Here is a 24,101-nt window from a genome sequence, read left to right on the forward strand (position 1 = left end):
AGGCTTTTAAAACCTCCCAGCTGTTTCATTACTCAAAACCGCAATCATGGGTAAGACTGCCGACCTGACTGCTGTCCAGAAGGCCATCATTGACACCCTCAAGCAAGAGGGTAAGACACAAAAAGAAATTTCTGAGCGAATAGGCTGTTCCCAGAGTGCTGTATCAAGGCACCTCAGTGGGAAGTCTGTGGGAAGAGAAAAGTGTGGCAGAAAACGCTGCACAACCATTAGAGGTGACCGGACCCTGAGGAAGATTGTGGAGAAGGACCGATTCCAGACCTTGGGGGACCTGCGGAAGCAGTGGACTGAGTCTGGAGTGGAAACATCCAGAGCCACCGTGCACAGGCGTGTGCAGGAAATGGGCTACAGGTGCCGCATTCCCCAGGTCAAGCCACTTTTGAACAAGAAACAGCGGCAGAAGCGCCTGACCTGGGCTACAGAGAAGCAGCACTGGACTGTTGCTCAGTGGTCCAAAGTACTTTTTTCGGATGAAAGCAAATTTTGCATGTCATTCGGAAATAAAGGTTCCAGAGTCTGGAGGAAGACTGGGGAGAAGGACATGCCAAAATGCCTGAAGTCCAGTGTCAAGTACCCACAGTCAGTGATGGTCTGGGGTGCCATGTCAGCTGCTGGTGTTGGTCCACTTTGTTTTATCAAGGGCAGGGTCAATGCAGCTAGCTATCAGGAGATTTTGGAGCACTTCATGCTTCCATCTGCTGAAAAGCTTTATGGAGATGAAGATTTCCTTTTTCAGCATGACCTGGCACCTGCTCACAGTGCCAAAACCACTGGCAAATGGTTTACTGACCATGGTATTACTGTGCTCGATTGGCCCGCCAACTCTCCTGACCTGAACCCCATTGAGAATATGTGGGATATTGTGAAGAGGAAGTTGAGAGACACCAGACCCAACACTGTGGATGAGCTTAAGGCCGCTATCAAAGCATCCTGGGCCTCCATAACACCTGAGCAGTGCCACCGGCTGATTGACTCCATGCCGCGCCGCATTGAAGCAGTCATTTCTGCAAAAGGATTCCCGACCAAGTATTGAATGCATAACTGAACATAATTATTTGAAGGTTGACTTTTTTTTGTATTAAAAACACTTTTCTTTTATTGGTCAGATGAAATATGCAAATTTTTTGAGATGGGGATTTTTGGTTTTTCTTAACTTTTTTGCCAAAATCATCTATATTAAATCAATAAAAGGCTTGAACTACTTCAGTTGTGTGTAATGAATCTAAAATATATGAAAGTCTAATTTTTATCATTACATTATGGAAAATAATGAATTTTATCACAATATGCTAATTTTTTGAGAAGTACCTGTATATTGTCTACAGACTAAATGTGTTTGTCTCCTGCCCTTTTCAAAAATCCCAGATACATCGTAAGATCATGTGAAAATTTTTTCTTTGTCTATGTGTCATTGCTGCTTTGCACTGCATTACACAGCTTCTGCCCACAGACGTACTGTATGTGAATTAATTCAGCGAGCGTACTCAGTCCTTTGAATTACATTACAGTCTCTCCAAAGCAGATGATTAAAACATGCTCTTCCTGTCTGCAGATTGCTGCTGTGTGCAGGAGGTCGCCTCCCAAGTATCCGTGCCACCAATTTCCATTTTATGTCCCGCTGTGACACAAACGGGAATTACTGTGACCTCCCACATTGATTGGCTGGGACATCATTTGCAGGCGTCCCATAATTAGGATTGGAGCTAATCCCTCTCTGTCTTGTCCCTGCTGCATATTTTCCTTCCCGAGAGTTGACCTCTGTCAAAGATAAGGTGTACACCTTCCTTGTCTTTTCTTCCACAAGAATATGTCTGGACCCACCTGATAAACCTCGTTTCTGAGGAGACTTTCTCGTTCGAACCTCGTCCTGCATTCCTTACTGGCTGGTTGTCTTTTAGTCAATCAGCAGCTAATTGAGAAAAGCTCACGCTGGTTCACTCTGCTTCTCTGCCAACCACTCTCTCCATCTCCCAGCGTGAGTATCACGTCTTGACACTCTTGTTCACCTCGGCTGTTGACAGCGCCCCAAAAAGAACAGAATGCACTCAACTGCAGAGGTTGTAAAAGATGAATGCTTGATGAAAAGTTACTTGCCTTTAATTTAGTTATTAGATAAGGAATGACTGATATTCTACACTTCGGCTCCTTGCTTCTGTATGTAGCAATGCCATTTTAATGAGACACACACACACATATATATATATATATATATATATATATATATATATATATATATATATGTCTCATTATATTCAATGAGAATGTGCCAGTTTAACGCTGTTCAATTAAAAGTTGCATGGCACAGTAAGAGGATTAATTCTCGATGACCACTCCCCTGAAGCCGAATGAAAAATGTTTGAGCTCAGTTTTGTGCATCGTATTCCATTGAAACACTTTGAATGACACTTATCCCATTTTTTTGTCATTTCAAATGATCAAAAATCCTTGAACTGGATGTTTTAAGTGACTATCAGTCTACTTTTATTTCACAGATGTTATAAAAGATAATATTTCTGAAGTGTAAAGTCGTATTACGTACATATTTGCGTACTTCATAGTGATTTTTGTTCATTTCAGTATAAAACACCACTGAATAAACAAACCAACGAATCATCTTGAAATCTTGAATCAAGTGTTTCTTAATACATCTTTGATACAGTCTGAGATTTAAGCGTTAAAATAGTAGTTGCCATTGGAAACAACTACTTTGTATTTCGTTCTGGATGCATCAAAATAAAATTAAGCATCAAATTAAGCACGGCAAGCTGAATCAGTTGTGTCTCAGTGGCGTTGAATATCAGCTATTTTGAACATCAAAAAGGAAACCAAAATGATCTTGTTCACAGAAAACGCTCTGACAGCTTTACTTATCTATGTGATGTAGTGGATCTGCTTCCAATTGGTATTGGAAAACAATTCAACTTTAAAAATAACCTTCAGTGAGTGAAAAGTGTCTGGCTGTTTTGTTTGACAAGAATTGAAATGTGCAAAGTTTTTAACAAGCCACCCCACACCTCTTCATCCCTTCACTGTTATTCCTTATTAGGATCATTTAAATGATGGATCGTGTTTCTCAGAAAACAGATGTCAGATGTGAGAACATCACTCAGCATGACTGAAAGACACATTCTCACAACAGTTGATGAGTTGCCAGCTCATTTGATTAACATTCTGTTAACTCTCCATTTTTCTTTACTCTTCACCTCAATTTCTTATATGTATTATCTTATTATTATTAATACCGCCGAAAATATCAACTCCTACCATTCAGCTTTCATGCATGTGCTTCATGCATGTGCTTGCAGGGGCCATTACCAGCTAGAAGTAGGGTTGCAGGACAAAGACAGACGGTATTAAAATGATGCGAAAAGGTAACTACACATGGCAGGTGTTGAGCCATTATCAAGTAACTCAACTAATTTAGGACATTTCACATGACCACAAGAAGGTGGTCATACCTCGGTCCAGATCGGGAGGTTCCTGGTCCCTTGTTTGTGACTTAAATATATAAGAGTTTGTTTTTTTTAATCTTCAGTACTGAGTACTCAGTGTCATAGTTGTGTAGATGGTTTATTTTGATACTGACCAGTAACATACAACATACACGTTATAGGTAAGTTATATTAATGATAAAATGTATTTTGGGTATTGAATCATTACCGGTTGTGCAGTAGTTACAGAGGGGTGAAACTGGCATAAGTAGAGTCTTTTGCTTCGCTCACTGGTGGGTCACATACCTTTATTTCATATTATCTCTGAATGAATTATAAAGTAAATCCACTTCTATTTATCTTTAACTAAGTTTTGTTGTCCAAAATGTAGGACTCCTTCTTCCTCTGTCACAGTGAGATATTTTCGATACCTCATATTTGAGTTTGGCAGCATCAGCCCTCGGGGATCAGACTGGATGCTGAAGCTGTTTTTGCAGAATAACCACTTGATATGGAAAACTTTTAACATTTGATGGCAAGATGGAGCTTTGCAGATAACTGCACTTTTTTATTAGTCAGAAAATAATCTCATATGTCATCTGCAGCATTAATTCTGGCGAGAAATGTTGACAATTTGGCCCTTCATTTTTGAAGATTATAAAACAGTATAACAACAAACTTTAATTTCAGTTTTAGATGTCAACAATTACATTTTTACATGTCAATATTTAATCAAAAGAAATCTGACAATGGAGCTGTAATTACTCCATTATATGAACACCAATTAAAGATACTCTAATCACACTTTTAGTGAGTATTTGACCCATTTTTGTTTCAGTAAAAGTGTTACTGCAGAACAAGCCAGGAGCTAGTTAATTCAAAAAGCCTTTGTATTTTTTTCCCTCTCCTTTGCCGATTTCTCCGTGGAGTTTCATGGTTACCACAGCCAGCAGGAGGCCGTGTGGAAACAAAGAGTTTGGTTGGGTCCGGCTCAATTTCCCCCCTGCTGGGTGTTTGGTCAAAAATGAAAACAGCCCTCTTGGGCTACAACAACAAAATTATTGCTTCTGGTGCAGAAGGCTCTTTAAAACCCTCACCAAATTGTCAGCTTCTCATTGCAGGCGGGAGACGAGGGCGGACATTGAAGTTGAGTACCGTCAGCGAGGGGATTTACAATGTGACGATGGTTCTCAGGAAGCCACATCTTTGTTGCCTATTTGCTCAAGTCTGTGTTTGTTTCTTCATAAACACAAGCTGATAAGAGGATTTAGAAATGTTTATCATGTCCATGAGTTACTTGGTTCACTGGAGGCAATGGATTCCATTTAATCAAACATATCGATAGAAGCATATTCCATACTATCTATTTGAAACATGCTTCATTGGACACCCCACACTCTGCTTTATAGTTAGTGTTGTTTTTCCATCTGACATTATTATTGATACTTAATCTTTGAAACGACTGAACCTTGCTTTGCTGGCAAATCAAATAGCCACATATTTGTCTTTGTAGGAGCTTCGGAAGAAGTAAACAAATAATGCCATCATGCTTTCTGGACTATACGATCAGAAAGTCTTTATATGTGACGATCAGATGATTTTTGTTGGTTTGTTTCTGTTGCTGGGGCTTGTCCGGGGATCTTCGAAACGGAAATCGAGTGGAGCCATAATTAACTCAGCATTAGCCATTTATCTTTCATGTTGACCTACATTTGTGCCAAATGTTGTGGTTTGTTGTCGCTACTCTCTACTGAGAGCTTGTTGCAACATATGAAAGGTGACGGATGACAAAGTCCCTCTTAATATTTCTGCATTTAATAAAGCTGCAGTGATTAATTGACTGTTTGTTTCCGGTTGTCAACCAAAAAAATGTGGTTTCAGTGGGCCGAGACCCACATTCATGACAATATGCTAATTCTGGTAATCTAATTATAGACTGTTTAAAATCAATGTAAACAGGACACTAATGTGGATTAAGAATGACTGTTTTCTTTTGTAGAGAGATCAATGGGCCCCATTTAAATGGATTGAAGTGCACATTTTAAAGTGCAGGTGAAAAATGAATTTGGACCTGTTAGTAAATGCTCATTGTCTGGCACTTGGCTCAGAGGAGCTCTTCCTCTTTTCCCCATGAATTCTGGGTGTCAACTTGTTATATCCAATCTGTTGATGATGAAAAACAACCATACTCAGACCTTGTGTATATTATAAGAGCAGTAGTGAAAGTGACAGCAAGATTTTAGCACGGATGATACTGACTGCAGATAATGACATTAATGCTGCAGTCTGTGTAAAGGTTTAAACATCTTTAAGATGCTGTTGCAGAGAATTACATTGATCAAGAGTGGAAAAAAAAAAGAAACTGTTGCAAGTATATTACTAATGGGTAGGGAATACTTACAATAACACAATCTCAAGTGTTTCAAATTATTTAAACATTAAAATGAGTTAATGTATATTTTGCTATTTAAGTTTCTTTACTGTTTATGACACATCCTTTGGAAAACAATTCACCACTTATGACTTGTTTATGTCCACTTAATTTAATGGTTTGACAAATAAAAATGATGGTGCAGCAAGTGACTCATAAGAATAATCAAACTGTCGCGTGTATAGCGATGTGTAGGGAAATATGAACGAAACCAGGCAAAAAATAAATGCATGTAGACGAGTAAATCATGAAACGAGCCTGCATTTGCATCCGCAAGAACTGTTGGGCATTGACGCGTGATTGCAATAGCTCAGTGAGACAAGATTTGGCCCTAAAAGTGTAGCTTGCAGACACAGCAGATGGAATGAGTTTACTGAAAATGTGAGCCTGGCAAAGGTCAGTCATGGGTAAGCAGGAAAATCAGGCAATTTAGGCCGACAGGAGGGAATAAAGAGAAAGCGAGTCAGTGTAAAAATGCAAGCGGATGTCAAAAAAAAAAAGTGATGCAAGGCAAACATTTGTGGGCTACAGGGAGTCGACGGAGTTATGAGGAGCAGGTGCAAGGATGGGCGTGGAAATCAGGTGACTGAAACTGGTGGGAGCGCACTGATGGAATCTGCTGATGTGACAGGATGTGGAATGACAGGTGAGTTAGTGACTGTCTGGCAGGTAAAACAGTTGAAAAACAACAAATGCAGAAATGAGGAGCAGCTGCGCTCCACTTCTAGCACGGCTGCACTAGCAGGGGAGCTTTAAAACAGAGCTGCAGGTATTAGAACGTTTTCTCCCTTTTCATACGTTGGTCTGGAAATTGTGAAACTTTCAATTTAATATCAGATGTGTGGTCTGGAATCTTGTTGATTTTCATAATCTATATGTATTTGCCACTTTAGTGCGTTTGTTTGTTTTGAAATTGCAAAAAACATGATAAAGAATGGCAACATGTTTCATTTCATTTTATGTTCATTTCCCGAAAATGCAATTCCTCCGATTTTTCTTCCAAATTTCCACAAAAGGTCTGATATGAAGCACTCAAAGTATTTCTACTCTGTGTTTATTTATTCATTCAAACTAAAAACTCCCAAAAAAGATTTCTGCATGAGGAATCCTGTCAATTGGACACATCTCCTGTTTGTCCAGCGTCACCTCATACCTAATGTTTTTTATGCCGAGTAATCAGTTCATTTGTGATGTAAATGACATTACCCATAATACCCCTCTTCTTGCCAGAAAGACTTGAATATATCTCAATGAATGATGAAACTTCTGTGTAATTCCCCACACAAATGACACACGCGGAATAACGTGAAGCAGGTACCATCCTCAGGTCAGGTGCTCATTTTGCCTCAGATTTTGTTGACAGAAGATGTTTCCATGGGTTTCACTCGCGCCTGTGTTTAAGGTTTATTAGCATAAGTAGGCACGCTCACAGGCTAAACAAGTGAACATGGTAAACATTCTGCCTGTTAAACTCTTGCATGCTCGCGTTGTCGCTATTAAGGGATTAGTGCTGACATTAGCATTTTGGCTGAAATCTCTGCAGTGCAGCTTCGTAGGGATACGAGTCGTTCCCATTTCACTTTGTGAGGTTTAAAACTGTGTCCTTGCCCGGGCGGCTCAACCCCACCACATGCTTCTCGGGTTTTGAGGGACTACGGTCATGTCGTAAGATTTAATGAAAGCAAGATAGATAGAGTGTTTATTTGTAATTATCTCGTAACATGACTACAATGACGTCCCATACTGTGTGTGTGTGTGTGTGTGCGTGCGTGCGTGCGCGCGTGGTGCGTGTGCGCGTGGTGCACAGCAACATTAAGCAGTGTGTCAGATGTTGCTCCCACCTGACTCGAGGATTTAGAGGCGGCTTAATGAACATTGTAATTTCGCTCTTTGCCCTGTCAGCACTGCAGTCAGTTTCTTTTTACTGACAGAATGACTACACAGTGCCGTCTTAACTTTTAATCTCAGCTTTTATGAGTGCACACTTCCTTCTCATAACTAACTTAATAGGCTAAGCCATTGATTTCCTTTTTTATTCATTTTCTGCAGACGGGTTTGTCTCACTCTTCACCCTGTGTAAAGGGACATCCTGCAGCCAGCCTGTCGGATCACTTCCGAGCGGTCAATACTTTCTGTGAGGAGTCTACTTATGCAGTCAATGCATGACTTGTTCATTATGAGTGAACGTCGTTTGCATGGCAACAATGCCGACGGATAGCTACAATTGAAATCAGTTGCCGACGGTATATATCTTGAAGTTGTACTAAATTGATTATTAAATAGCTTTTGTATCACTCGCAGGACAGAGGAAAGGAGATCATTTCAACAGAACGACTCAGACGTCACATTAATTGAAAAGTTCATCTTGACATTGACAATAACGCGATAGTATCATGTTTCAAATGCTTCAACCGCCTTATCGCCTAAAATATAAGTCCTACATTTTCAAATATTTTGCAAAATGCTCAAAGTGGAGTTGATGCAAGTGCTTTATGCCACTCGAATCACATTTTCTTGTCTGATTCATAGGAACAATATTGATCGTCTCGCCAAGGTGATGACAGAAAAAGCGAGCATTTCTCTAGACTTCGACATTTATGTTACCTTTAATATTCAACTTATTTATAATTATCTGTACTTAACATCTCAGTGATGACAGCCATAGTTCAGGTACTCCGTCCTTATCTAGTCACTTAAAATGTCAAGAAATATCTTAGATGATTCTGATTCGGCACAAATCTTACTTCTATCTCAGACTGGTTAGATTTTGGGAACTGACGCACTACGTTCACACTCAGTGTGACTTCATGCTTGTGCTGTTCTTGATATGTCTTGCAGGTACTGATGCACATGTAGCTTTTATATCGGGTAGATAATGTTTCACAATGTAGATTAGCAGCTCGAAGACAGTTCCAGTTCCTGGCAGCCGATCACAAGATTACAAAACAAGTTTAATAAGTCATTCCTAAAGAGTCAAATCACGACAAAGACACACAAAACAAATAGAAAACTGCCTCAGACACAATTTAAAAGTCTATCAAGGATGGCGATGCACCTTTTCCATGTTTGTTTCCAAGGATTTATTTCTTGATCTGCATTTGTAGCCGCATAAAAAAAAATCAAGAAATTTGTGTCATCAGAATATTGTTACCGAGAATAAAATCTACTTAAGATTTGCAGCAGATTTGCCAAATAAACCTCCAAGTATTTGTCATAATTATAGATGCAACAAAATCCAAAGAGAAAAATGCAATCTGCTGAGAACAGTGTTTTTGATCATTTAAGTGTATTTTGATCTAAGAGGCGTCATCAGAAATACCCAAAAAGTTGTAATTAGTTTTATGAGTTCAAAATTTCTACTTATCTAGATTTTTTAAAACAAAACATATAATATATTTTATTTCCTCACACAGAAATACAAATTTATTATTTTTACATAGATTAATGTTACTTTATTTCTATTAATAAATAGCTAACATATGTGTTTAAACTCTTACTTTGGAAAGTAACATTGCAGCGTGACCCATGTCACGAGCCACAACCAACCGGGTTGGTTTTTTTCTTTCCTGCTGCTCAACGAGCGAGATGCGGAGAAAAAGCCATTAAAACCATTTTTGTACTCTGAATGAGTTATTTTTCTTTTCCAACAACCCTCGTATACTGTAACTACTTCAGAAATGTTATGACCACAGTAATGTTCACATTTCCATTCATTGTGTGTTTTTGTCTCTTTAATGTTTGCTCATGCTGAACACTGTCTGCCATTATAATGTGAATTCATTTTGAAAGTAAAATGATGTAAAGGACTAGTAGAAGGATGTATAGATAGTCTTCTAGTAGTTTGGGATATTTATCTTGCAGTTATAATATATCTGAATAACAATCAGTGAGACAAAGTTCCTCTCTGACAGCAGTTATTGTTTTTTTTCTTTTTTTTTAATGATTTTTTTGTTTGTTGTGTATCTGTTTAGTTTAGTGCCTTTAGCTTGTCTGTTGTTCAACTTACTTAATACATTTGGACAGATGGAGAGCACTTTAAAAAAAAGAGACACTTTCTTTTTTTTTTAGTTTTGAAAGTTGTGCACTCCAAAAATAAAATAAAGAAGTGGTCCAGAAATGTTCTTGTTTTGCCTTTGGCAGAAACAGCCGTTTTTAACTTTTACAAGGCTCCTGCTCTGTTTGTTCCTGCTACATCGGAGGCTACTTGCTGGGAGCGATGGGAGGAATATACACATTCACTGGTCCACAAATTCATGCTTCTGCTACAACAGGACGGGGGTGACATTTTTAGGATCAAATAAATGTATTGTGAAATCCAAGTGAAGCAAAACTGTCATCAGATTACATTTAGTATTAAATGTTGGATGAATTGTGGTCATTTGTTTACAGATGCTGCAATAATAATGTAAAACAATACTTTGAACCTATTTGTAAAAGTGCATCTTGACAGGCAGTTTAACAACTATTAAACTCTGTATATAGTAATTTGGTAGCTAAAGTCATTATATGATCATGTTCAAATGTGGCATAAATGCCAGAATCTATATATTCAGCTACAGATTTTCTACAAACCATAAAATTACAAACACTGACATTTCAGTATAAATCCTACTCCTTTGTTGAAGTATTACACATACAGACTTAGTACAGCACACATACTGATCTTGATACTTGTTTGTAGCAGCTTCAGGCTTCGTTTACGCAACAACAGTGCTCTGAGCCACAAACAGCACAACTTTTTGAAAACGCTCCAACTGCGTTGTGTCTCCCTGGAAATAGGGGAAAATACCACCGTTTTGAAATGCTGCTGCTGTGCATGCGCCCCACAACAGTAGTTATTAGCTTTTCTCCACGTGTGTGAGTAGTGGCATGACTCCCAGTCCATATTCTCTTCAGATGTGGTAATTTTATTGTCAGAAGTGCCCACTTACTCGCCATTTTTATTCTTTATAGCATATTGTCCCCTGCACACATGAATGCATGGTTTCATTACAAAAACCAACAGCACCCACTAGTGGCCCAACATGAAAATGACATTGTTTTCAGCGTTTCTCTTTAAAACATTGTTGTCTAACCGTGAAACTCTTCTGAAATGAAAACGTGATTTCACTTAAAAGTTTCTGTAAACAGGGACTTGTATTCATTTATCTGTAACTCTGCTTCACTCCTCGCCTCTTCGAGATCAATTGCATTGTTTTAAATATTCCTATTGTGAGGCATATAATATATCAACCCAATTGCTGCGGACCACGTGGCTAGGTACCCCTTGTAAAAGAAACCTCGATCTCAATGTTTTTTTCTATCCTGGTTAAATAAAGGTTTAATAAAATCAATGATATTATGTTCTTTTCTACAAACATGGCCTCATTTCAATATAAAAATAGACTACAGCACAGTGTTGGGTCCCATTAACACACAACCCGAACAATGAAAACATGTCACTGCTGTTCATGCTGTTTATGCGACAGCAGTGCCAGGAGCCACCGCAACTGTCCCTTTTTCATGGCAGAAGGTGGAACTTTTCTTTCATGCTCCCGACTCCACAGTATGGATGTTGGCCACTCTCGATTTTGTTCACGTTTATAGTGTATTGCTCTCTGCACTCGTTGTAAGTCTGGTTTCGTTACGGAAACAATCAACAGCGCCACCTCGTGGCCTGGCATGACATTGTTTTTAGTGTCTCTGCCTTTACTGTGTAAACGCGGACCTTTTCTGAATCAAACGAGGCATTGTCACTTGGAACATAGTCGTATAAACGGGCCCGTGGTTTTAACCTAATAGCAAAACGCAATCAGAAATGTTCTCTCGTTCCCTCCAAGGTAACATTTCTGACAGCGGGGACAAGCCGCACCACTCTGAAGAAGCTGTTCTGGAACACGAGCACAGTAGGAAAAAGTCCCTCCACTTTTAGAAGTAATAGTTCAGATGTGTCACTGACGTAGTGTTTGTGCATGCTGTCAGTTTACACCTTGCAGCTGGTTTTTTTTCTTCCTCATCCCCTCTTCATCTGTTCATGTTTTTTCATTCTCACTTGGATAACAGTTCAAATGCATGTGTGGTGTTTAAACTACCACCTTGGCTGTCACTGAAGGTGTGGTGGGATTTAGCAGTAATACAGCTTCAACGGGAAAAAAAAAAAAAAAGCTTCTTATGAACAAAGGTTCTGTACAATCTTGAAACATAATGGTTAAATTGCTGGAGAAAAAACTGCAGAAAAATGTACGGTTACCACAGTTAATTGCAATACATTTAATGATGGAGTTGGTAGACCCGACACGTGCAGGCAGGAGGTTCTCTGATGTGAGAGAGCACGCTATATAGTTTGTTTGTTTTTTCCCCCCTCACATTTTGATTCTACTCGCAGGGGGCAAACGGCAAGAGACAGGGTACATGTGTAAGTCAGACGTTTTTCCTCCTGATAAAAAGTTGAACTAATATCTTGAATGATGTCACCCTGCCTCCGCATAGTTTTTCTGTGGATTTATGCAGAATCTGGTGGCTGATGTCAACTCTCTCTGTCCTGTCCTTTTCTCATACTAATCCCAACCGGTACAAGCAGAAAGCTGCCACCTCACACTAGGCTTCTGCTGGGGACTTGTATTCACAGTGCCATGGGCAGAATAATAAAGACGTTGTTCAGGTTGTGGCTTAAAATGACAAACACAAATGTTTAGGGATGCACAATCTGTTTTGGTAGCCGTCTAATAAATCAGGTAGTTTCCTACTTGGCTCGGTCACCATGGGATCCACAATACGAGATGCACTGATGAAAAAATGTGCTCTTACCAATGTAGGAGTACAGATATTTGAGTAAAAAAAAAAAAAAAAAAGGCCGTTGCTGGTTCTGATAAGTACTCAAATACAAAAGTGATTGATTACTTATGATTAGAGTATCACCTGCACACATGCATGGAAATGTACACAGGTATGCATATACACATACATGTTGTAACAAGTGCTGTTGTGATACTATGCTGGTCAGTGTGCTTAATCATGAATAAAGACACATCCAGATTCAACTTGTATAATAGTTTTGAGTTAGAAACTAAAATATTTTTTGTGGAAAAAAAGGTAATGATGTGGTTTGACTCTAAAATACACACGATGATTCCCTTCACTCTAAATTTGACCACTCTTCTATTTTCCATCAGCTTCAGTATAAGCGTCACCATTTGATCCTTGAACTGGAACTCTGAATCATCCGTGAATGTTAGAGTGAAGAAAGGACAGATCCTTGCGTTCAGATGTGGACAGTGGAAGGAAAAACAACATCAATAATCAGTCAGATAACTACTCCGCAAAGTCCAAATATCTGAAAAGTCTATGTACGTAAGTACAGAAATAAAGTGAGAGTACTGCATTTGCCACCGATGCAAATACATTTGGCTTTTATTGTTTAGATTCCTCCTTCAGTTCTTAATTCAGCTGCATGCAGACAAAGAAACACTGAAGGTACTTGTATTCCATTTTGAATGGCTGAAAATGATGCGCAAAACCTGAAAGTCAAGCCACTTTAAAACACTCAACCAAGGAGTGTATTTGATCCAGCGCAATGTAAACCTTTTAAACACTCCATAGTTTTGTCTTTGTCAGAAAGGAGGACTTTATCTAAAGATATACAGAAGAATACATACCGGCACTGATGAAAAACACATGAACATTGCTGTCATTCTTGAACAATACACAATAAAGCAGAAGTGTTTCCATCTGGCTTTTTAACACAGTCACACCGACATCAGAGCTTTAATGAGGTGGTGTATTTTTCTCAGGCTAATCACAAGATAAAGTATCCAATATAAAAACTAAAGAACATCATTCTGCCTTTCATTAATCAGTTTTGATATTCCAAGTGGATGCTACGCTTTGCTCAATTCAAATCAATTTTATTTATGAAGAGCCAAATTAAACAGAACCATCTCAAAAGGTTTAGTAATCAAGACTCACAATAAAATCAATAATGAAAAAAATAATCTATTTCAATGTTATAAAAGCAGATTTTATGGAGCAGTATGTTGTCAAAATTGAAATGAAAATTCTTTCTGTGCTCCAAACACAAATATTGAATATTTATGTGGTAATGTAGAAATATTGAATGATGGCATCTCCGGTGGGAAGTTACAACTTTTCTTCAGCAGTTTGTCAAATAGTTCATTCTGCTTGTTATGAATCAAACACTTCTATCCACAATTAGTTTTTTAAAATTATTTTTTACCTTAATTAGTCCCTGCATGTCTGATGCAATGTGTGGATCACAAGGTCCTCACAACCTCTGCTCATCCCCTCTGACATAAAAACGACCCCTGGATGCGTCTGCTCCCTCTCTGAGCGCTCTTCGCTGCGATGCTTAACTACGCCTCATTAGACTATTCTGTCTCCTTGAGCACAGGAAGGAGCGGGTTCAACAACCAATTACAGCAAGTGGAGAGTGTTGTGACGGCCATTTTTGTCACAGTAAATGTGTACTGAGGGAGCGAGTAGAGAATATAATTTGGTGGAAGAACTACTGAGATACAGAGGACCTATGAAGTGTGATGATTCATCCGCCTGTGACGCTACGACACTCGGGGGGGGGGGGGGGGTGGTCTGGCCAATTAAAATCAAGGTGCTTGCTGTCTATTGCACTAGTGTTCTCAATGTTTAAGTGCAACTTTTTCTTCAAAATGGACAGATCAGTGAACACTCAGAAAAAAAAAGAAGATGAAGATGGTTTATATTTTTAGCCCTGGCCATCAGCATTTCGAGTTGTTACTGAAGAGTGGCTGGACTTTCATCACTCCCTATCACTCCAAAAAAAAAAACACAAACTGGCTTCCAGCTAATTTCCAAAGATTGGAGGGAACTATTTTGAATTTCACATTGCTGCTTTTTTAATTTTTCATGTGCTTTTTTTTTTTTCAGCACAGGTGTCTTTGCTTCATGAAGCTTAAGGGTTACAAGTTTAGAGTTGCACTAAAATTGCACAATATTGGAATCACAGTTTACTGTCATTAAGTCGGATTTAAAGTCTGCAACCATGCCGCAAATTGACATTATAATAGAGCCGTTTTTCTAAGGTGCAATTGTAATTTTCTTTTTGATGATTTATATGGCTTTCATTGAAATACTTGGAGTCAAAATGTCAACCGTACAAGCTTGAGACTGGAAGCGTGTGGGTTCCTTCACCCAAACTGATCACTGTACTACAGCAGCCAGCAGGTGGGTCAGCCGTCACTGGAATGGCTGGATAAAGACTTAACTAGCACGTTCTTTATGTTTCTATTTACCCAGAAACGTATGCAGGCATACCCTCGGGCCCTTTTCATACAAGAAAAGTAAAAGCACATAATTTTTGCATTTTCATTTCAGAAAACTTTCTGTACATGGCAAAGTTTTAAAAGCGATGCCCGTTTACATGGAAACAGCCGAAATGCTGAAAGGATGTAGGACCACTAGTTAGTGCTGTTGGTCATTTTTGTAATGAAACCACACGTGCGTGCAGAGTCCAATGCACCATAAACATTAACGAGGGCAAATACACAGACATTCGAATGGAGAGACGACATAGTTGGATTGACATTATAATCCATCTCAAATATAAAACTACCAAGTCCCAGGAGACAATGGACTGGGAGTCACGCCATACTGGAGGGCACCATTGTTGTTATTGTCCATCTACTTGCTTTTGTGCAGAACTATCAGCGTTTCAGAAAAGTTGTTTTCCCTCGTTTCCGCTGAGTTGGTGCGTTTTTGTACACCGTTGTTTTGTAAACGGACACCCGAAACTCCACTTTCACTTGAAGTCATCTGTATGTAAGCAGGGCCATTTTCCCAGGTGCAACAACATGCACTACCCAGCTGAGAGAAATGGATGACCTCCAGGTGGCGTTGTATTGTTGGCCTTGCCACTTCTCTGCATCTCACCACTGTGTACGGAAAAACTGTAGGTTGTTGCAATAATGGTGAAGATGCACTGTGAAAAGTGTAAAGGAAATCTATTGAGCAAAAAGGCCCTTTTTCTGTCAACCACTAACCATATCATTGTTAGAGCCAAAACTCAGGTTAAAGATTACCTTACAGAAAGCGGCGAACTCCAACTGGGTAAAACTTTAATTAGGATAATTTGACTTGTGCTCTTTCACAACACAATATGACTACTTTGTATTACTGTTTTCTGTAATTAGCTAAACACAGTTGTTATAATGAGATGGGACCCGTGATGAAAAGACTTAAACCTCATCTCAACAAGAAGTTTTTGTCTTGTTGTTGCAGATTGCGACACACCGCAAGTTAGAAGCAACCAAAGTCATAAATGCTGAGCAACTTTTAGTTTATGTTTTACAATTAAATACACAGTCGAAATCATCAGAGAAACACCATCCACGCTGTTTCTACATGGAAAACTATACAACTTACACAGTGGTGCGCAGTGGTGCAGTAGTAAGCACCCTGGTCTCATAGTAACAAGGTCCCTGGTTTGAGTCCAGGCTTGGTAGCCTTTCTGTAGTTTGGTTTCCTCCCTCATTCCAAAAACATGCATTCCATCTGAAATTGTTTCTCTCAAATTGTTTAAAATTGTTCTTACATGTGAATGTGAGTGAGTCCCTGTGATGAACTGGTGACCTGTCCAGGGTGAACCCTGCATTGACCTACTGTCAAATGGGCTTAGCTTCAGTGCTTCACCTCCCTGAGTGGATGGAGCAGACGGATGGATGGACGTATTAGAAAAATAGAAAAACAGCCGTAGACTTAACATTAGTCTAGCCCAGGGGTGTCAATCATAAGGCCCATGGGCCAGAACCGGATTTTCCAACCTGGCCTGGCAAAACCACCAAGCAAATTATAATAATTTCAAAGAAAACATAGATTTTTATTTATTTTACATTTTTTACAACAAACTTCTCAAGAGTAGCACCACATTGACACCTGAACTTAAATATTGGTGATGCTGCCATCAAAGCTGGATACGCTTTTGCGATAATGCAAACTAGCATTAGCCTCGAATCCATGCTGTCAGGGTGAATTTGTGAAAACATACATATTGCAGCAGCGACAGGAAGCGTTTCTTTGACATTTCACTCTATTTTGCATCGGAAGGTATCATTAAAAATGGCTTTACGTTGAGATCATAGTCATATTCTGAAGCAATTGTTTGGTTTTGCAAAAACATGAACATTTGCATTACGTATGCTCTGTGCCACAATGAAGAAAAACTTTATCATGTTTCATTTTAAAGGTTATTCGGACATCATTTTACTGGTCCGGCCCACAAAAAAATGAATTAGGCTGTATGTGGCACCTGAACTAAAACATGTTTTACACCCCTTCTCTACCGAATGTTTAATTAAATCTGTTTACCTTGAAAGCACCAATTATCTTTTCCAAAGTATGCAATTGTTCATTTGGCAGTGCTTAGGTCTTTCTCGGCATCTTCACTCGCTCCATGTCATTCAGAGTGAGTCCATGTACCCTTCAGGGCTTTTCAGAGGCCACATCATCTGCTGCAGCAGCCACAAGAGCAACTAGCTGTGGCCAAAGATTGCTCTGTTTCACCGAGTGTCTGCTTGAACCTGCCGAAGCATGAATTTATTATTTCACCACGAATTCTGTGCATGTTGACATCCAGTCAGGGGACGAGCTTCATTTCTATCACTCAGCTTTATACCACTGAATTTTTATTTCTATCTTTTAGGGATAGTGACTGCTGTTAAAATAATAGGTCTAATAATCCTACTACTTTCACTCTGTTGCCAGGTGATCAATGGTGATGATAGATTTACAGTACCGACTGCACCACTATTTGAAGCAAATAATTTTATTGTATCTTGTATGTCTATTGTACGCGAACAGTCAAGTATGATAGTCTTTTTATTGTATAAGCTCATATATACAGTATATATATATACAGTATATATATATATATATATAGAGCTACTCTCTGTACCGAAGCAGTCATCAAAGACTGAAGCCCCACGATGCGAGACCAGATTCTTTCATTGAGAATAACAGCTTGGTGGTTGGCGTTCAACATTTCAATGAGATTCAACCAAATTGCCCACAAACAAATGCACAAATCTTTCTTGTTTGCTTGTGTGGCTATAGAAATATTTTGGCTGCAAGACACCACTCAAGCCTTGGTTACAGTGACAGCACAGCGAAAGCTCTAATATTACCCTCAGTATCAAGTATTTAAAGTTATTACATGAAGGAGTGCTGGAAAACTGTTTTCAAATTCCCCTCAAGTGTCTCACAATGTTTAACAAAGACAATGTAAAGTAATTGACATTAAAATGTTACTGTATATGCACTGGTACGGTCAGAATTGTGAAATATAAAATGTACATTCTTCATCAGAATAGCATCAGAACAGTGTGACTCAATTTAATCAGAGAAGAAGATATCTGGACAATTACTGAACATCCACTGTGGTGGGTACAGTTAGACTATGAAAAAGTAAAATGATCTCGAAGGGGAACAAGAAGCGCACGCATGCACTTTCTGTTGCTAGGGAACTCCGCAGTTGTTGATGGTTACCTTCACATGGTCGGTACATTCATCAGTGATTTATTGTTGTACTCACTTTTCTGAAGGACATTCATTGTGCAGCACAGTGTCCTCCTCAGTCAGCCCATTAAAGCTCTTCTCTGTCCAATCATCTTTTAAAGTGAACCATAATCAGTCCATTCACCGAGCCTCTCTTCCTCTGTCACCACCCTCGGAGTTTTCTATCCGGCAGTCACAAAAGCCAAAGTGATGTACAACGCATGAAGGGAGAAGGTGAGTTCATTAAATGGAGCTGGTTTGCCAGTTCGACTAACACACACCTGTTGGTTTCGCAGCAGCGATTCGATATGGGTCAGCAAACATGTTCACCAGATGGTGCTTTAAGTTGATGATTAATTGAGAGAATTACAACCTTTTAATTTCTCATTTGTAGCTCTTTTGCGGTGCAAGGTTAGATAACCGCAGCCTACATAACAAAATCACCCCTAATTTCCCTGCTGTTGTTGATTTTAGCGTCTCGATGTGGAGCTCAGGCTTATGGTTAGTGCTGTGATTAGAACTGATTTGTCTCTTGTTTACCGATCCTGTCTTCATTTCTAAATGAGTTTAGTTCTGAAAATGTGATTTGACTTTACTGAAATACTCGTAATGTTAGAAATGTTTGAAATGAAGCAGTGGGTTGATTACCACCTGATCCCACTTTTTGTTTATTCATGCAGACTTGCACCTCCATGAAATTGAGATATTTTTAAATGGAGTTACCGAGACGGCCAGAAAATCGTTTTTCCAAAATGTGCAAATGGCTGTCATTGTATATTTATGTATTCACGTATTTGAGAAAAAACAAAGAAAAAAAGTGGCGTCGTCAGGAGTCGAACCCAAACCTTCTGCTAAAAATCAAATACACTGCCACTAAATCACCAGTGCGCCAGCATCTATCGAGATTCTGAGAAAGTTTTCGTGACCACGTCACTCAGTTTCATTTTGCTGATGAAACTTTCGGCACACTCCTTTTTGTTTTCCGTTATGAGTGCGTGTAACTTTAAGAAATGTAACACGTGGAAGTGGAGTGCTGCAGGGCAGGTGAGAAGACGCCAGTGGTCCTGCATGAACACAGCTGATGTTGTAGCACAACAAAAAATAGCAGGGAAGAAACACGTGGTCAAGTGAAAGTACGAAGCTGAACACAAGGCGCTTCTCGCAAAGTGGGAGATTTATTTGTGTGTGTGTGTGTGTGTGTGTGTGTGTGTGTGTGTGTGTGTGTGTGTGTGTGTGTGTGTGTGTGTGTGTGTGTGTGTGTGTGTGTGTGTGTGTGTGTGTGTGTGTGTGTGTGTGTGTGTGTGTGTAAGAAGGGGAGAGACGATGCGTCTCTATACACACACACACACACACACACACACACACTCGCACCCTCAGCCAGTTACCCACTTCTTCGCTGGTTGGCTGCAATATGTTTCCAAGTTTCATTTTTATTTGTATATTATTTTTCGCCCTGATAATCTCAGGATTGATTTTTGAGAGGTTTTTCATAATCTGCCCTTGTAGGTCATTGTGTTACATCCTTATTTGCTGTCGAAGTTGGAGGAAAATGTCAAAGCGCAGTTGGCCTTTGCTTTGCTGCGATGCTCATGAAATACTGAATGCAAACACACAGACAAGAGAGGTAAAAAAAGACTGCATGAAAAGGTAAATATACATATACCTCAAAATAAAGCTGCTCTCTTCAGGCTTGTGTAAACTAAATCATTTCAACCTGCCGTTGTTGCATGATCCAACATCTGTTACTGTTTTTTTTTGTTTTTTATTTTATACTTGCGTGGCTGGTGATGACTACATGCGCTGAATTAATGTATCAACCTCCTGATCGCACCTTCAGCACAGCTTCCGTTTGGAAAGCCAGCTTCTATTGAAAGTGCCAAGTATGCTATGGCGCATAAAATTAATGATATTCTTCGGATGCCCACTCGAAGTTTCCAGGAAACATGTACACAATCTCATTCCATAGTATTCCATAAAAATATAGTTTTATTTGGTGATAGTGTTCAGAAAGACAAACTTCAGCTGACCATTGATGATAAAAGTGGGTCAAACCTTTATATTGTCAACCTTTTTTTTTGCTTCTTGGACATCTCTCCCAAAGACATTAAAGAAAGTGACCTCCGAAGAAGTGAAGCATTTGCACCTAGTGAGGAGGATGAAGTCGAATCTTGCTGTTTGTATCTTTACCACCCACAAAATAGAAAAAAAAATCAAAACCTTCTCTTATGCTGCCAGGAGAGCGTTGGAGGAATTTATGAAATGAAGCTCAGGTTATTAAAGTACACATGTAGGTGAACACTTTGATGCCAGGACGTTGTGTGGAGCAGCCGTAGAATAACAGGTACAGGGTTCAAATCCCAACATAGGCTGATACCGTACGGCACGTACTCCATTTACTGCCTGGGTAAGCAGTAGTTGTAAAACGAAGTGCTTCTTCTGAAACTACTACCACACATGTATTGTAACAGCACATAAAAAACAACAACAAAAAACTCTGTCATGTTTTGTTTGATAAATTACTTCAATGTTCAAAGTGCTTTCCATGTTATAAACAGAGGGCCCTCCCTTTGCCCATGGCTGTACAGGTGTTGTCTTGTTCAGGTGTATTGACTGGCAATAATGTGTGTGGTTTTAACAGATGTGCTTTGCCTCAGGACCAACGACTAAAACATAGTCATTGTCCTTGTTGAGCAGTAATACATTTTCCAAGATCCAGGAGCAAAGCTGAGATACAGTTAAAAGGGCCACCAGTTGGCCACATGCAAAGTGTTGGCAAATTTACTTTGAAAAAATAATCTGTTTACTGATGACTAGTTACTCCCTTAAAAAGTAACTTGATTGCTTTACTGATTACTTGTTTTTAAAAGTAACTACGTTAGAGTACAAGTAACTTTTCAGTTATGTTTAGCAGCTGGAGACAACACTCCTACCGTCTCAACATGAAAATGACAACCGGTTTTACCAAAAACTTTGTTCTGATCACTGCCCGGCCTCCTGCTTATACATATTTTAACCTTTGGCCTACATTCTTTGTTGTATTTATATGACTCACACCTTTATTATCAGATTTCTACTATTACTGGTATTTATTTACCTAGTGATGTAGTTGTAGTCTGTTGATGCACTATTTATCTATTCAGATTTTTTTGTGTTTCCTGAACGCACCGTTAGAGCGAGTCGTCCTGTGATTGGCTGAGAGTGGAGAAGGGGTCAGGTGAGCATGCATAGACTGCCCAGATGTTAACATTCTGCCAGATGAGGAGAGGCCCTGGTATGCTACTTTACTGCATAGTAGAGTATTCTACGTCAAGCTGAAGAAACAAAGACAGGAAAGACTTCCATCCAAAGGTGGATCTGGGGACACAGTGTCCACAGACATGTAATCCTTGCACATGTCCTCCACGGTCCTTGTTGGCAGCGAGCTCCTGTCCAGATCTGGGTGAAATGATGCTGTTGACACTAATGCAGGGAGTGAGGATGACGACTCTCCATCTGGAGATGAGACCTTGTAGTTAGAGACAGTCAGATCCAGAACAGACTGATCGGTGATCCTCCTCCTGCCACCGCCTCTGTCCAGGGAGTAAAGGTGAGGACTGGAGCAGGAGGAGCGGCGGCCATGCCACCGTATTTTGGAGAGGTCGGAGAAAGTTGTGTCAAATTGTGTAAAAAAGATGAAAAAAATTTTGGGCTCCAGATGAAGTCCACATAGATATGAATTGAAAAGTGGGTAAAAATTGTATTCTTGGTTGAACCCGGCTTGTCAAATGTTGAGATGCAGTTTGATGCTGATGTGTTACATATTTGACCTATTTACTGCAACGGTAGTGAAAAGGCTTAAGCAAAGATTCCTTCATTTTTGGTCACATGTGGTGTAGTGGTTTGCCCTCCTACCGGGCAAGAGAGTCACCTGTCTGTCACAGTCTGGGTGGTCTTCAGTGTCTTTATATTTCACGTTGTATGTTACGTGTGTGTGGTTTTTTTTGGGGTTTTATGAGTTTATTCCACAATCTAATAACAGGCCTTTGAGGTTAATTGGTGACTCTGAATTGCCCCAAGGTGCAGAGTCTCTCTGTGTTTGTATGATGGACAGGTGGTTTGTCCAGGGTAGCACAGCAGTATAGAACATGGTTCCCAATCCTGTCTGTCCTGTGAGTCCCAGTCCCGTCAGTCCCAGTCTTGTCTGTCTTTAGTCCCTGTGGCACCCGTGCCTTCTGTCCCTAGTCCCTTGGCCTCTGTGCCTTCTGTCACAAGTCCCCCTCTAGTTCCCCCCGTCTCTTGTCTTTGGGCCATCAGGTGCCGGCCCTTGAAGGGGGGCTACTGTCACGTCTCTGTGTCTCTCTGCCCCTGTGTGTCTCACCTCACGTTTCCAATTAACCAATGGTCTTCTCCCTCTGTGTGCTCCTATCTGCCGTAATGAGTTCCACCTGTGTCTTCTCTGTGTATTTAAACCCCTCTACCCTTGTCACTCATGTTTCCTTGTGTTCCCTGGACATTTTGTACAATAAACTCTGGTTTTTATTGAACTTTGAGTCTGCGCCTGGGTCCATCCGCACACGTCCTGACGTCTACGACACACAGCCGTCGCCAACTTTTTTTTTTAATACATGCATTTGGATGGAAGTCTTCAGTGGGTTTCATTCTGTCACTTATTAACAACTCAAAGTGGATTCCTATCTGCTTGGAAACAGCCCTCCATGTCGCTGGCTCCATCCGTGTATACTCTGGAGACAGTTTCAAACAATTTTATACCCGCAGCTCAAAAATACATCCCACTCCATATTTGTTATTCAAAGTAAACAATACAGCAAACACAGCACAGTGCGAGGGATCATGTACCTTCAGGGAGCCGTCCAACGGTCCGTCTTTCTTTCATGTGAGAGCTCTGTGCTCACTCCACCTGCCAGCATTCACACCCATGACATTAATCCTGTCCTCTCTGGCCAGGATCAGTCTCATCAGGCGGGCTCTAATGATTTGTAATTATTACCCTGGGACTCCCACAATGATATGTTGTCCCTAACAAAGAGTCACTGATAATTTTATCCTGTATGAAATCACCATTTACGCTACCCGTGGATATTTAGAATCGGCTCTGCCAGCCGGATATAAGCTCACTGATTTATTTTGTTCCGTTCATAATTTCTCAAAACTGTTTTGAACAGACGTGAGTAGGTGCACTCTGTATGGTTAGGCATTTTACACCTTTATTTGAATTCTACAGACAATTTATTACAGATTTACAAAGACAGGATTACATTAATCAGTCAAGTAAAAAAATGTATTAAAACAAATATAAGGACAAGCAGTCAGAGTAACCCATGGTCTTAGCCCTAATCTGTATATAATTACAAAATATAGCACATGCTATACAAACATTCATAGCTTTGTTGTAAAGGAGCAACATATGAAGCTCTGTTGAGTGTTGAGGCAACACAGCAAACACTCAATCCACTACAGAATCCACAGCAAAACTTGAATATACCTTAACACTTTATAAGAAGGTGATTGGTCAACTATTAGATATTACTGTATATATCTCTAGTGCTGGTTAGTGGTTTTTCAATTTTTCTTAACAATAGCCAAGCTTGATATGTAGGATCAAATGTTCAAACTTGAATAGTTCACCCGACTGATTCTAATGGTAATAGTTGCATATATTTGTATACTCAAGTTGTTTTAAAGTGATGGGAAATTAAATAGAC

This window comes from Lipophrys pholis (assembly GCF_963383615.2).
Source record: "Lipophrys pholis genome assembly, chromosome: 1".
Lineage (NCBI taxonomy): Eukaryota > Metazoa > Chordata > Actinopteri > Blenniiformes > Blenniidae > Lipophrys > Lipophrys pholis.